Source organism: Poecilia reticulata, chromosome 6 (genome assembly GCF_904066995.2).
Source record: "Poecilia reticulata chromosome 6, P_reticulata-male-v2, whole genome shotgun sequence".
NCBI lineage: Eukaryota > Metazoa > Chordata > Actinopteri > Cyprinodontiformes > Poeciliidae > Poecilia > Poecilia reticulata.
The window spans coordinates 10,850,468-10,865,052 of NC_088835.1; the positions used below are offsets into that span (position 1 = coordinate 10,850,468).

The 14,585-nt window shown below is 40.9% G+C and overlaps 1 protein-coding gene across 2 annotated transcripts in view; it reads left to right on the forward strand.

The window, feature by feature from the left end:
* Nucleotides 1-1,103: 1,103 nt before the first annotated feature.
* The window catches only part of prickle1a (prickle homolog 1a), a 29,570-nt gene continuing 16,088 nt past the window's right edge, over nt 1,104-14,585 (forward strand). Inside the window, exon 1 of one of the 2 annotated variants that reach the window (XM_008411013.3) lies at nt 1,104-1,543. The gene's annotated coding sequence lies outside the window, so the exon portion shown is untranslated. Of the gene's footprint in view, nt 1,544-2,694; nt 3,468-14,585 lie in introns of those variants that run through there. The other variant, XM_081607868.1, reaches the window with a different exon arrangement.

Consider the following 14,585-nt stretch of genomic DNA (forward strand, 5'->3'; position numbering starts at 1 on the left):
GAGAATGTTGAAATGGTGTCACAGCAACCACACAGAATATTAAAAAAAAATCACATCTCTACATTTTGCTGAAGATGTGCATTAAGTAACAAACAACAACAAAAAATTGAGCCCGATGACGGCTTGCAAAATAAATGCATACTGTTTAAATCTTTCAAAGTGGTTGGGAAGGGGGCGTTAAACATGTTTTTGTTTTATTTTTTACATTGTCAACATTGTTTATTATTAAGAATGTGAACCAGTAAGAGGCTGTGCAAGAATTAATGCTGGAGTGGAGATTATCCATCCATTTGGATGAGAGCCTTAAACATACAGACAGGGCAACAAAACAGTGGTGTATGGTTTCTATATAATCAGACTAAGCTTAATCTTTTCTGCAAAGAACTGGGGAAAAAATGTGCCATATGTTAGAACGTCCTAGTCAAAGTCCAAACCTACATTCACTTAAGAATGCCTAGGAAAACTAACTAACGCATGTCTCTTCAAGCCATCTCAGTGAGCTTAACCTGCTTTGCAAAGACATGGCATGTAGGGGTGCTGGAGAAATACCCCCAAAAGACTAACTGTAAAATTATAAGGTCGATTTACAAATTATTAACTCAAGCTAAATGGAAATACAAGCTACAGTCTTCAGGGTGACATTTTTCTTCTTTTTTTTTGGTTTTCTTTTCTTTTGCACATTTGAAGTTTGTGATTGTAATTCGAGATGCACCGATCCGATATGAACATCTGTATCGGTCCTGATACTGAAACAAATTCAATGGCAGGTCACTCAAGTCCAATTCCATGCTTTGTTCTGTGATCAATATCATGCTTTATTGGTTTTACATTATATTTAGAATTCATAATAGTACTTCCTGAACAATTTGAAAGATGGTTTGTTGCAGTTGATCTTTTACATGCTTGGTAGTCAACCTATTGTTTTTTTTTTTTATTATCAATTTCAGTGTCTTCACTGTTTATTCTACATAGGCTGTTAGAATCTTAATTGCATGAACAAATTAAACCGTTGTCACAAAATAAGTGATGAACCGAACCAGCAATAGTGACTAAGACGTTTTTTAGAGTCTTACAAACACCCACTCCCCCCCCTCTGTAGCAGCAGCATCAAGAGTTAAAACTCTCGGGAGTGTTTGTCCACTGTGCTGCTGAGACTGGTCCGTCTCTCCATGAGCGGTGGGGGCTTCTAGTTTAAGCCAATAGGCAGGGAGGAACACTAATGTCATTCCACTGTGACCGTGGAGGAGCGGCGCAGATTCCACCGTGCCCCGCTGAAGCGACTGCGATGCGGTGACGGCGCGTAAAGTCACATCGCCCCTTTCCAGAGCAGCCAGTTCCTGGGTTTTCAGCGTATCGCTTTGCACAGGCTCTTTGTTCGATCCCAGCGGAGCTGTGGTTCCCCTTTCCCCCCCACCCCCCTCCTCTTAAATTTTCTTCCTGGACTTTGCATCTAATCCTGATGACACCCTCTGCAATCTTCTTCCGCTTCACCAGGAGTATTGGCTCTGGATACTCGGTTTGCTGCGACTGAACTCTGTACTTGGTGAGTGGACCAGTTTGATCAATTCCCTGCTGTCTGCGTAAATAAACGGTCATACTTAAATGGCAAACAGATGAAAAGCGTTTAGTTCTCTTTATTGACGTGGAAACATAAACACTTTACATCATCATATCATACTATGCATACCGTACTTCTTTTCTGTTTTGCATATGCTCAAAAACGCCTCTTGCTGGTTTCTCAGTCCCTCGCCGTGCGCTTTTACGCAGCACGTTTCCAAAGAGACACGTATCACTTTTCCGTGCGCGTGCCGTGAGAGTAACTTCATAGCCTGACGGTGGAAAACAAAACAAAACAAAACAAACAAACAAAAAAAAAAAACTCTGAGCCGTCGGGCTTGCGGGAGTGTGGACACTGCCCCCTCTCCAGATGCATGCACTCAGCTGTCGCCTGTCACTTCGGTGACAACTGGTCTGCGCTCCTTGACCGCTGCCCGTCCGCCACGGGTCCATAGCTGTCAGGAGAGCTGCTGAGTGGGAAGAAATGTGGCCCCACAACATCACCACGGCCACATGTAGTACAGTATGAGAAGTTTCTTTTACGTTCTACGAACTCTAACCATGATATATAGGGTGAGAATGACATGGGAAGTGGAGGGGGGTGGGGGGGATGTCAAACGAGACATTTTACAAGACCTGCAATCTAAAACGCTGGCTTCTTGTTTTTTTTATTTTTTTTACTGCTTTATGATCTCTGAAATAACATCTCATAAGCAAATACATCACTCTTTTCTACACTTGTGATATTTGTTTTCATATCCTCTGTGCTGTTCCTGAAACTGGGTCAACACTAATGCAGAAACACACAGATTTGGTTTCTTGAAATACAAAGAAAACCGAAACCAGCTGCTTCAGCGGATTTATGACTCCTTATAGACCTCTTTATGAACAGAGGTGAAAATATCATAAAATGTTTCCTCTGACACACCCTCCAGAAGACATTTACATCCCAGGCTGTCAGGGAACCTGCAAGACCCAGAAGAGTATCGCTGTTTTTGTGTAGCCAAAGATGTCCAAAATAATGTTTTGTTATTGTCGAGCCACAGCAAGTATCACAAGAAATGCAATGTGAACGTGGACAGCAGAGCAGGCTGGGATTTCAGAACAGGTTTTTATTATTATTATTATTATTTCAGCTAGTCACGTTTAAGAGATTTTCAGGACAGCTACATCACTGAGGGACATAAACATGGGCTTGTTTCGCAGCAAAAGGAACCATCTTAGTGGTGCTGCCTTAAGATGTTTATCCAAAAGTTAGCCAGAAGTTGTTTTAAAACTTCTCCGTTCTAATGTGGCACTTTAAAGAATTGTCCCCCTTTTTTTAGGCCACAGAAAGCCTGCTGGAAAGTACAGGAACACTTCACGTAAAGAGAGAGAGAGAGAGAGAGAGAGAGAGAGAGAGAGAGAGAGAGAGAGAGAGAGAGAGAGAGAGAGAGAGAGAGAGAGAGAGAGCGCTTAAGCGAAACGGGGTGAAACACGACGAAGACCAAGAACAGGAACAAGGTGGTGCTGTCACCTAGTGGTCAGATTACAGGTTGACAGCTTCGCGGTCTTTTGAGCCCAGGCGTTCATCTCAAAAGTGTGGAATAAGTTCAAAGCTCTAGTTAAACAAAGCTCACGTAGACCGAAGTGACTGAATCAATGTGTGATTTTACAAGTTCAAGCCTGTGGTTGAATAAATGCTACGCGCTTCCACACCCGTGATCTCCCGGCTTAATGCGAGCTCCACTGCAGTCCCACGATGTCAAAATCCAGGGTTTTATTCCCATCAAATGCTCAGCGCAGCGTTTGGTCCACACTCCCCAGCTGCCGGCTGCACTGCAGCGATGATGCAGCAGAAAAGGCATGCTGCGCTGGGGGAGACGTGACCTGAGCTGAGCTGAGCTGAGTTCCTCTGTGATCTGCTGCAGGTGAGAATTTCGTCAGAATGTTAATAATAGATTTGCGAGTGATGTGTTTTTTTTTTTTTTTATTTTTTATTTTTGCAGCGGCCCGCTGATTCCTTGTGTACGTCTCCTCTCCGGTTTCCTTAGACGAATCAAAAGATGCCAGTAATAGAATTGAAAGGGTTGTTTAGTTTTGCAGGGAGACAAAAGAGGGGGACTAAGAATAGGTGACCTTCTCGTTGTTTTGTTTCTGGAGACAGAAATGGAAAACGGCTCTGTGGCTGCTCAGTCATTTTGATGTTAAGAAGTGTTTGCTTATTGTGTCGGGACTATATATAGATATATAGTAGAAGTAATTTATAGTACCTTGCTAAAGTATTCATACCCTCTTGAACTTGAAGTTTTCTCAACTTTTGAGTTTGTACTTTGCTGCAATAGTTGCTATTGTTTGGAATTATGTCTCTATCAGTTTTGCACAACTAAAAAAAAAAGTACATTTTTTGTCAATTCTTTGCAAAATAACTCACGTTCAGTCAGATTGGATTTCAGTGATTTTTGGAGTCTCACACAGGTTTTCTCCCAGGATAACCCTTGCATTTAGTGCCATCCATCATCTTCTTCATCTTCTTCTTCTTCTTCAGCTTAAACCAAGCGACCCACAGTACTATGCTGCCATTATGGTGTGTTTTACACCAGACACAAAGTTTTGCATGTAGACCAAATGACCAGAGCCCCTTCTTGTCATTTGAGGTAGGCAACCATGTGTTGGTAGCTCTGTGACTGCAGTGTGCTGTTTGCATTTTCAGATGATAGATTTAAAAAAAAAAGTTTATAATCCAATCGTTCCTTAAACTTTGCTACAACTTTATCCCTGACCTTTCTCGTGTTGATTTCTTTGAATTTTGTTCAGGGGGATAACAATAAAGAAGGCTCAACGCAAAAATGAAATGAAAGCCATGCGTTTCAGATTAATGTTTGTGGGGGGAAAAAAATGGATACGTATTTGTTGATTTCTCATAAAATCTCAATAAGAATGCATAAAAATGTGTAATTGTGTTGTAGCTAAATGTAACAGTACGACACGGCTTGGTCTATAATGCTGTAAGTGTCAGTATCTTAAAATGCTTTGTAACAACTGGACACTTTAGCGGAAAGAGAAAACAAATAATGGAAATGAAAAGAGTTTTAAGCATAAGCAATGAGGCTTGTCTGTGTGTGTGTGTGTGTGTGTGTCTGTTTCTCTCCTGACATGGACAGGGACAAACCTGTCCAGATGCATGTGAGTGCAAGCACTTAAAGCAAGACACCGAGCCGGGTTTGAATGGTCAGAGTGTAAGTCCTGGTACCAGTGTATACGTTCGCCACTGTTGATTTAAATGGTCAGCGCAGAAGAAATGTTCACAGAGGCCTGTTTGTGCAGGGACAGAATGAATCACCTTGCGCCTCGTGTAAATCGCCTGCAGGCCAAACACTTTGGCAGCCTTTCATCCCCCCAGACGCGCTCCGGTTTACCGCAGCGAGGCTAAAAGCAGACCAGGACAGGGCCGAGTGTTGTGAGGAGCTGTCAGAGGAGGCCTAGTCCCCTCCGCAGTTCTGGACACGATGAGATGTGGCGCGGAGTCGAGTTGCCACAGACGAACTCCAGAGGGCCGGGCCCGCTGACTGTAAACTGTTTGGGGTAGGCTGGCAGAAGGCTGGATGAAATATGGCTTGTTTAAACGCCGGTGGTCCCTGAATGTGTAGTCACTGTTGCCTTGCGGGAGGGATGGTGGCTGGGATGGTAAAAATTTAGGACACTGTTACAGTGTGGTCGTTTAGAGGGGAGGAGGTGTGGTCGTTTATAAGGGGGCAAGGGGTGGAGGGCTGGGGGGGGGATGACTGTTGTGAACCAATTCTAACTTTGTACATTCATTGTGTGTGAGACTGAGCGGGGATTTGCCTGGAGCAGCGGCACACACTGGATCCACATGCTAAGCATTATTCCGAAGTGATTAAAAGTAGCTATGGTTACTTAGCGCTTCCAGGCACAACTGTGTTTATGAGGAGCTACAGGATGGAGCGAGAGGAAAATGGGTTTGGCTCAGCAGAATTCTTGCAACCGCACAGCATAATTGCGGGACCAACCGTCAGACCACCGCGATGATGAAAGTCACGCTCGACGCACATGTTTCATTATCACCACCATGTATAGGCACGATGCTCGGCTCTGGATGTGTACTACTTAATAAGCATTGGTGGAGTTTCACAAGAACTGCTTATTATCACCGTGCCTGTCTTTGATAAAGGGGAATAACAGACATGAGGATGCGTCAGAAACTTTAGCGACGCAGATTTGGGAAAGTTTATCTGAACTGACACTGGCACTGAGAATGTGGCTAAGATAATCCGATCAAACACAAATGCAGTTTATAAATGTTGTGGAAGGAGGCATTCTGATTCCTTGTTAAATCGTAACAGATTGACCACATTGTTATAAAGCCGATTTACTTTTTACCAGACACATCCAGGTGAGTTTAAAGTCGGACCTGTGGAATCAAGGATTAACTTAAATAGAATCTGTCAGACAGTGTAAAGCAGGATAAAAGATCTCAGAAAGCAAAACCTGATGTACAGAAACTCGAGAAAACTATTATTTTTAAGTGACAAAAGAACAAAAAAAGCAATATCATAAGCTTTGTCGATGATTTAACAATAAGAGAGAAACTAGTTAGAAATGGCATCATGGAAGGTTTTTCTAACAGAAAACCACTGCCGACCAAAATGAACGCAAAACACCCTTCACAGATGTGCCGAAAAACATCTTGGTGATTCAAAACATTTAAATAAAACGGTGTACTAGCAAGGCAAAAGTGGAGCTTTGTCAAAGGGGTGCATCCTGTTACATGTGATATAAAACAAAAACACAGCATTTCTGGAAAATAACAATTCATGGTGGTGTGAGTGTTCTGTGGAGTACTACGTGCTGTAATTGATGGAACCATGATGTCTGCTGGAGATAGACACCAGCACCTCCCGACCCCACTAAGGGACAAGGATGTACAGAAAATGGATGGATGATATCTGCTCTCTGGTAGTAAATCCTGTCATTTTCTGACCTTAAGGTCAAGTGCACTTGGCTTCTGCAGCAGAACGATGAACCAAAGCACATCAGCAAGCCCACTCCTAAGTAAGTCAAAAAATAAATAAATAAATGAAAGTTTTGGAATGGCACCGTTAGAGTCTGGACCTAAATCTGATTTAGATGCTCTGGCAGGACATTAACGAGGCTATCTATGTCTTATTGGTTAGTGCTAGAAAACCCCCCCAGAGCGGCTAAATTAAACAACTCTGCGAAGAGGAGCGTGCCAAAACTCCTCCACTATGATGTGAGACACTTGCTTGCTTTATTTCCTCTCAATAAAATGACATCATCGCCTTAAAATCGCTCTTTGCGATTACTCAGGTTATCTCGGTTTGACAGTAGAATGCATTCATTCAACCAAAATGTTTGAGTGTGACAAAACAAAAAAAAAAAAGCAAAAATAGTCAGAAACTGAGGGGTGGGCGGCTAAATAAGCACACATTTACATCAATATAGCCATTAAAAAGCAATTCTCATTTCCTTCGTTGCACAACAACAGTGGATCCAGTTAAACGTTTCAGGACCTTTAGCGAAATATGCTAAACAAACACTCCTCCCACTCCTTCCTCCTCTGACTCTGGGCTCTCCTGTGTTTGCATTATTACAGGGATGGAGCTGGGCAGCAGGGATGATGTGCAAAAAAGGTCAACAGTGTTTGGAAATAAGCCGTGCGGAAACTTTTGGACTGACAACAAAAATGTTTCCTCAGATTTTAAAGAAAGGTTTGCAGAAGCGGAGCTGAGTGAGAGCGGCTGGATGTCAGCCAGTATATTCCCTTTTTTCTTCTTTCATTTTTTCCACAATGTCCTTGATTAGGCTTCATAAATAAAAGTAAGAGCACTTGGTTTCAGACCAAAAGGCAGGAAATTGCCAGTGATGTTTTGTTGGTCAAGTATTGAAAAATCCAAATATGTTCCCTGTTCATTAATTTTACGAAAAAACAAAAACGCTCCCACCATTCTCAATCTTTAAGTAGACCAACCAACAGTGTTTCCATCAAAACTCTTCTCTCAGTTTAATAAAATTCAAATCCATAAATAGGAATTTCTTGATTATCTGTTAAAAATAAAAGTTACGACTTTTATTACCATCCAGAACTTTTTAGAGTTTTGTTTTGTTCAACACGCGGCTGGCAAGCGTTCTTACTTGCAATAAGAGTTATTCACCTCCTAATTATTTTTGCATGCAATCACTGCTGCTGAAATACAATAAAGAGGGGCTAAAATATTTTTTGTTCCAATTACTGGACCAAGAACTGGCCAGCAGATGTGCATGATCAACAGCTGCTAAAACAAGGAGGCCACAGCAAGATTAAGAAAATAATGCAAACGCTAACATGTCGCACTAGTTTTCATAAAAACCCTGCAGAGGCTTCAAGTTCCCCGACAATGAAGCAATGTGTGGAAGTTATTTTTTTATTTTTTTTAAGGCAAGTTTGATTTCTCACTCCACTCATCCCCCCACTGCTCCACACACAGGCAACATAATCTGTCATCCAGATGATGGCTTCTTTAGAGAAGGACTTGCTTCTATCAGCAAGGAAATTCCAAACATATTACAACAGGATGGCTTTGTAGTAAAAAAAAAAAAAAAGAAAGAAAAAAAAAAGAGGATTGGTGCCCAACTGGTCTGTCTGCAGTCCAGATATATCGCCAGTTGAAAACACGCAGAGCGTTGAAGTGGCATAACGTTGTGAGAAACGCTTTGGCTCCATGATGCAGACCAGCTGTACCTGCACCAACCAAGAAAATGAAAACATTTAGCTTTTTTTGGAGCTACGGTACTTGGTTTCAGTGTGTTGTAAAGAGAAGGAGTCACGGAGCACAGAGCTGCTCTGTCTCAAACACCTTGAGAGAATTTTGAGGCGTTGCAAAAACGTGGTTGTATTTAATATCTAAGTGTTTTAGTTTGTAAAGGAAATTTTACAAAGAGATTTTACATGATGGAGCGACACTGTCACGCAGAGACAGAAATCAGTTCCCAGTCTTCTTTGCAAAGCAACCCAAGTGTAGCACAATTGGATGGAGGGAGTCTGCGAACATCAGTTTTCATGTCTTAACAGGCGTTTATCGTATCGTTTATCATTTATCGTGATACTTTTCTTATTATGATAAGAATTTTGGTTTATTGCCGTCATTGATGTTCAAACTCACACAAAACAATCCGTACTGATTGTTGGTCTTGTTATTACTCTGCACTGTTCAATGAGAGTATCAATGAATATCAATAAACTTGAAAATATGATTAATTCCAGTTACTGTATGCTGTTTTAGTGAAACAAACCACACCTCTTTATGTGACTGGTGTCCTGAAGAGGCACATTACAAGTGTGTATGTCTTTCAACGCCAGTACTTGTGTTTGTGGGGCAGTGATTCCTCTGTCAGGCAGCCACAGCCTTACAATTACCTGAAAAAGAAAGAATAAATAGTCTTCATCTTCGCTTTTATCGTTATCACAATAGTACCTCAAAATATCATAATAAAACATAAAGTTCCTCTCGCCCAACCCTGAGTCTTAACACAGACTTCTAATCTCATTTAGGTCTGGACTTTAACTGGACCGTCCAAACACAAGAATATACTTTGGACCATTCCATTACTGCTCTGGTTGTTTTTAGGGGTTGCACTGCCAGAAGGTGAATATTCACCCCCATCTCAACAAGTTTACAGCCTTTATCTGTTTTTTTTGTTTTTTTTTATGTTTGCAGAAATTTTAGCTCCATCAATCTTTGCATGAACCATGACTAGCCTCCTCCTTGTCATTGCTGAATGAAAGGATCACCACATCATGACGTTACCACCGACAGGTTTCACTGTGGAGATGTGTAGTGTTTGTTAATTTTTCTGTCAAAAAAAAAAACATTTTACACGTACACCAAAAGTCCCTTACTTGGCCTAATGAAAGGCTCCTCATGGTTTTCCTTTCCCAGTGGCGTTCTTCTTGCTATTAGCCTTTTGTTCGACAAACAGTTTTCATGTCAACAAAACGTCCCAATCTGAGGTTTGGATATCTGCAGCTCCCCAAGAACCACAACTGGGGCTCCTGACTGCTTCTCTGGTTAATGACCTCCTTCCCCATGAGTTTACAGTTGTGCCATTTTCTTTCCATTTTCAGATGAATTTGAACAGTGCTCTGTGAGATGTATACAGAGAAAATGTTTTTAATGTAGGGCAGGGGTGCCCACTGCCAATCCTCAAGATCTACCATCCGATCTACCATCAGTTGCAGAGTGGTAGCTCTCAAGGACTGGATTTTGGCGCCCCTGGTGTAGGGAGTTGTTGCCGGATAGCGTGCAGATGGGTTAATATTGACAAAAGCCACCTGAGGATGTGTCTTGCAGAGCGGCAGGTTGATCCACAGTCTGGGCTCTGTGAGCAACACAGAAAGGAATCATTTGACTACAACAACCTGACAGGAGCTCCTCCTGGAGAGAGGCCAGTTCAGTGATCCAGCTCTTGTTTGCTGTGCTTGCTCTGTCTTCCTGTTACGGGGGCCGGGCTCCCAAAGAAAACAAGAGCAGCGGCACAACAGATGTGTGCATCTGGTTCTGTGTGTCCTGCCTGCAGGAAAACAGACAGTTTTCACATCTCGGGTTTGCATGTTGGACTTTACTTCCTTTGCTTTTCCTAAAAAATAAATACATACAATCTTTGCATCTGTTTCACGTGAAAGTAGATTAATTTTTAAACTAAAAGTAATCCCTTATCGTAGGTTCCGAGGCTAAATGAAGTTTGTTACTATTAGCTTCCTCGGGGTTAGCAGTCCTAAAAATAACGCACTGATACTGACTGAAACAGACGCATTACATGCATGGCTTCTAAGAATAAACCCAGCTCTGGGAGACTGCTATCCAAGTGATAAGATGGCTAGTTGTACTCCTTTTCCCATTCCACACATGCATGATGCCAACAGATGGATGCAAACCCATTTGCAGAGAGCAGCCAATGAGTAATGTCTGGTTTCTATATCTGATAAACTGACAGAGACCTCCCTGGGTACTTAGGTTGGACCCCAGGACACAGTTTCACATGCACACTATGCACATGCACAATACTTTGTTTTTCACAAGTGAGTTACTCTATTCTTTTTTTTTTTAAGCACAAATAATTTGCTACGAGAGAAGTACATTTTCGCATTATTGAATTTATTCAAATTCAATTAGCACCGGTTCACAACAAATGTAATGCCGAGACAGTTTAACAGACACGCCCAATTCATATTGAAGACTGCAGAATAGTCCAAAGTCCATTTAAATCAATCCAAGTCATTCCAATGCAACGCAGTCATACAGTAAGATTCAGGATTTAATTACATTAAGTAAAATTTTTTAATTTTGTCTGAGATTTCATGTTCTTCAATGTAAGATCTTCCCTTTTTTAAAAACAAGATCTCACATTGTGCATTTTTCTGGTGACGTCACGTCGGCAGTATGGCGGCTGATTCTTTTCTTTGAGTTCGTTTGTATTTTTTGTTTTGTTTTGAACACTTGGATTATGTTTCTGGAGAAAAAACGACGCAGGTGGAATGACCAGACTTCAATTATCTAAGAACTCAAGTGACGTATAAAAGAACGACACGATGATTCAAAATCAACATTGCTCAAAAGTGTCTCATACAGCATAAAGTTTACTGATTAGCTCACTTTGTACTTTGTGTGATGTCATTGTTCAGCAAAATTAGCATTGTTTTCTTTGTTGCGCTTGTAAAAACGTTGTATTTTGTAATATCTTGCAACTGAAATCTGTTCTTCAAAAACTCAGCTGCGGTTTTTAGTAATTAGTTCACATGTAGTTGTAAAAAAAACTGATGCGATATGGTTTTGGAAGAAGCCATGGCTTGCATGTTAAGTTAAAAACTCCTACGATGCACTTTGCAATAAAAAGCTGAGAATGCACATAAAAAAAAAACGAAAAAAAGATGATTCAAAAAAGACAGCTTAAAGGTTGTGAAAGAAATATATCAACTCATGCAACTTAGGCCAACAAGACTGTAGATTAGTGCCAAAAGTATATGACATAATCCAACAATATTTTCATCTTTGAAAAGAAAAAAAAAAAGTCTCGTCTGAATTAAAGATCCATTTGGATTTCTGGACTTTTATTACGAGTCACACGTGGAGGTGAAAGGGTCAAGAGCATTGGATCAACGGAAAAGCCTACAGGGGGAATCACAGGGTCTCTCCTCTGCTCTTTATCCTTCTTTACTGCCACCTTAATGACTTAAATTGTGTCAATTAAGCAGAGCAGGAAAGAAGAATCCCTGCTCGCAGTTGTCAGAGTCCTTCTATGTTCTGGCACTGGAGCATGTGTTTAATTAGAACTCTTTAAAAAGACTGTAACAGAGCGTTCCTTCAGGAATGTTAATGATTAGTGGGATCCTGACTGAGCAGCTCTTAAATGTCTGAGTATTGTCGGATTCCTTGGATTGCTTTTTGGAGTCATCCAGTTCAGGAAAGTGCTTCCACATGTTGGAAATTCACAATCTTTTTTTTCTTACTTTTTCTGCTTTACTTAAAACTAGATTGTTCCTCCCAACAAATGATTCTCCTGTGGAACTCACACCCAGGTATTCCCTGTTTTGATATGCAGCCATAGTTGGTTTGCAAGTTACGCAAGCCCAGGGCTGGATGCTCACAGGAAATGGTTGTGTTTAAGGATAGACTGTTCAATCATTTAAGCAGGGGTCAGGGAAGAAGGGAAAAAAAATCCAGATGTGTGTGAATCACTGAGGCTTGAACTTCAGCAAGAAGATATTAAACCTAAATACAGACACTCGAGGTAATTGGAGATTTAACAAAAAGAAAGAGAGCTGGTTGAGCATATTGTTTGAGCTCCTAATGTCCCCTTTTGTACATTTATGTCCATATACATCCCAGTTTGTCCATGGAGACCACACATTCTGCCAATCCCATGCTTTTGTCAATGCAACTGTGTGATGTTAAGACCAGCCCATTCATCCAGCGACTGCTTTGTGGGTAGACAGCCACAGGCTTTTGTTGAGTTGTAGCATCCTCAAATAAAAGGGCTTCCTCCGTTTAACATCCCCAGGAGCAGTGTTGCTCCACTTCTCATTGTTCCCAATGAGCTCCAGGTTTTACAACTAGGTGAATGGGTGTCAAATCAAGAGTGAAATATGACCCGTCGCAATAGAGACATAGATTGGACAATAGAGTACAAATAACACGATCAAGAGCCTTTTTTTTTTTACACCGTTAAAACTGCAGGGTTATAAAAACAAACAGTTTGATTATTTTGCTAAACCCGCCGTTGGGTCAAATATTGATTGAGTCATGGACTTGACCCATGTATGCTGGGTAAGGTTTATATTCTGGAAGTATTCAGTTGTTTTAATTGTATAAATATGTATTAAAGAGTGAAATATGTAACACCATGGGTGAAAAATGAAATCCTTTTTATTTTTAATCGAGATAACTGATAGGCAACAACACACTGTATAAACAGAGCTTTGTTGTAATGTACGTTTTGCTAACAAACATTCAGGATTAATATATAATGATACAGACAACGTTTTCTGTCTACGTGCAGCTAACAAGCAGTTCTTCTATCACAGCGTAAATGTTTAAGCTTGTGCTATGCAGCAGTTAAAAACCTAATGTGATCTCATTATGTTACTTACCAGACACATTGTGTCATTTTACAGCACAAACAAATATGTGCTACCTCCAGTTGTTATGAAAGTGCTGTATGTAATAGCTAAAAGAAATTTGACTCTGTGTCATCTGACACCTGGAAATTGGCCTCTGTCTCTTTAAATAACTTTGTATCTTTTCCGACGTTCCTCCTAAAGTTCGTAATCAGAACAATACCACATGATGTCGTTTGCAACCGTTCTTCTTAGGGACATTGTGGGTTTTGTATAATAAGCTCAACAGATGCACAGTTCCACCAGGTGTTAGCTTGTGGAAACATTGGTGTCATCATTTATTTGTGACTCAGTGAATGTCATGTTTTTTTATTTATTTATTTTATTTTTATTTTATTATTTTTCTCTTATTTTGTTTTTTACCTTTTTTATGGACCTTTTTGGTCTAGAATAAAGATTGATTGATTGATTGATTAGCTAACTGGTGTTGCCGCTAGTCTGGTGGAGCTGTGTTGGTGAGGCACAGGGGCCGGGTGCCATGTGGGAACACGGTTAGAGGCTGATGGTTCTGGGTGGAGTTTTGAGTGAATAGGAGGCCTATTGGATGAGCAAGCGTTAAGGCAACCCACAAGAAACTCAAGGATTCATTTCTCAGTAGCCAAGGGTCCAGACCCTCTGTATGACAAAGTGTACAGACGGTCTATTTTCATAATATCCTGCAATATCCTAAGTCTATATTTTGCTCCATTTGCTGTTTTCCTGCCGCCTTATTGACTGAAATTGTGTCCACTCAGCGAACGAAGCATGTTTACACTGATAAAATATAAATAAATGAGACATTGCTTATTTTTTGTTGCCTTTATGACTGGTTCTTCTGGTCATGCAGCTGTCAGCAGGTGTGAATGCTGAACTACCACCTGGTTGCAATAACTACCTGGGAGGTGAACAGTAAATGTTACTTTAAGTGAAAAGGCTGGTTCTCTGTTGTAAAGTCACTAACACAATCCACTGACATTCATATTTTCATTGTGTAGTTCAAAATAGCTGTTTGTGAAAATAAAGAGGCTTCTTCAGGCTTTTATCTTTTTAATCCAATCAGGAATCACAATTTTCAACCTGATGTTTTGTTGAAACCACCAAACTTCTAACCTGTCAGCATAATCCCCATGTGTATGTTCAAGAAATACATCGGTTGGGTGGAGGGAGGACACATGTTGCTACCTATTAGTGATCCAATAAATCCTGAGTTCTATATTTAATTTAGACATTTTTCAACGCGGGACTCAGGAGAAGTGCATTAACTTTTGGATCCGCATCAAGTGAGTCAGTATTTGTCTGTGACTCTTAATGCTCTTATGCCTCTTCTGAGAAACTCTAAGACCAGATCTAGGCTCCCCCCCCACCCCCAGCTGCCTTC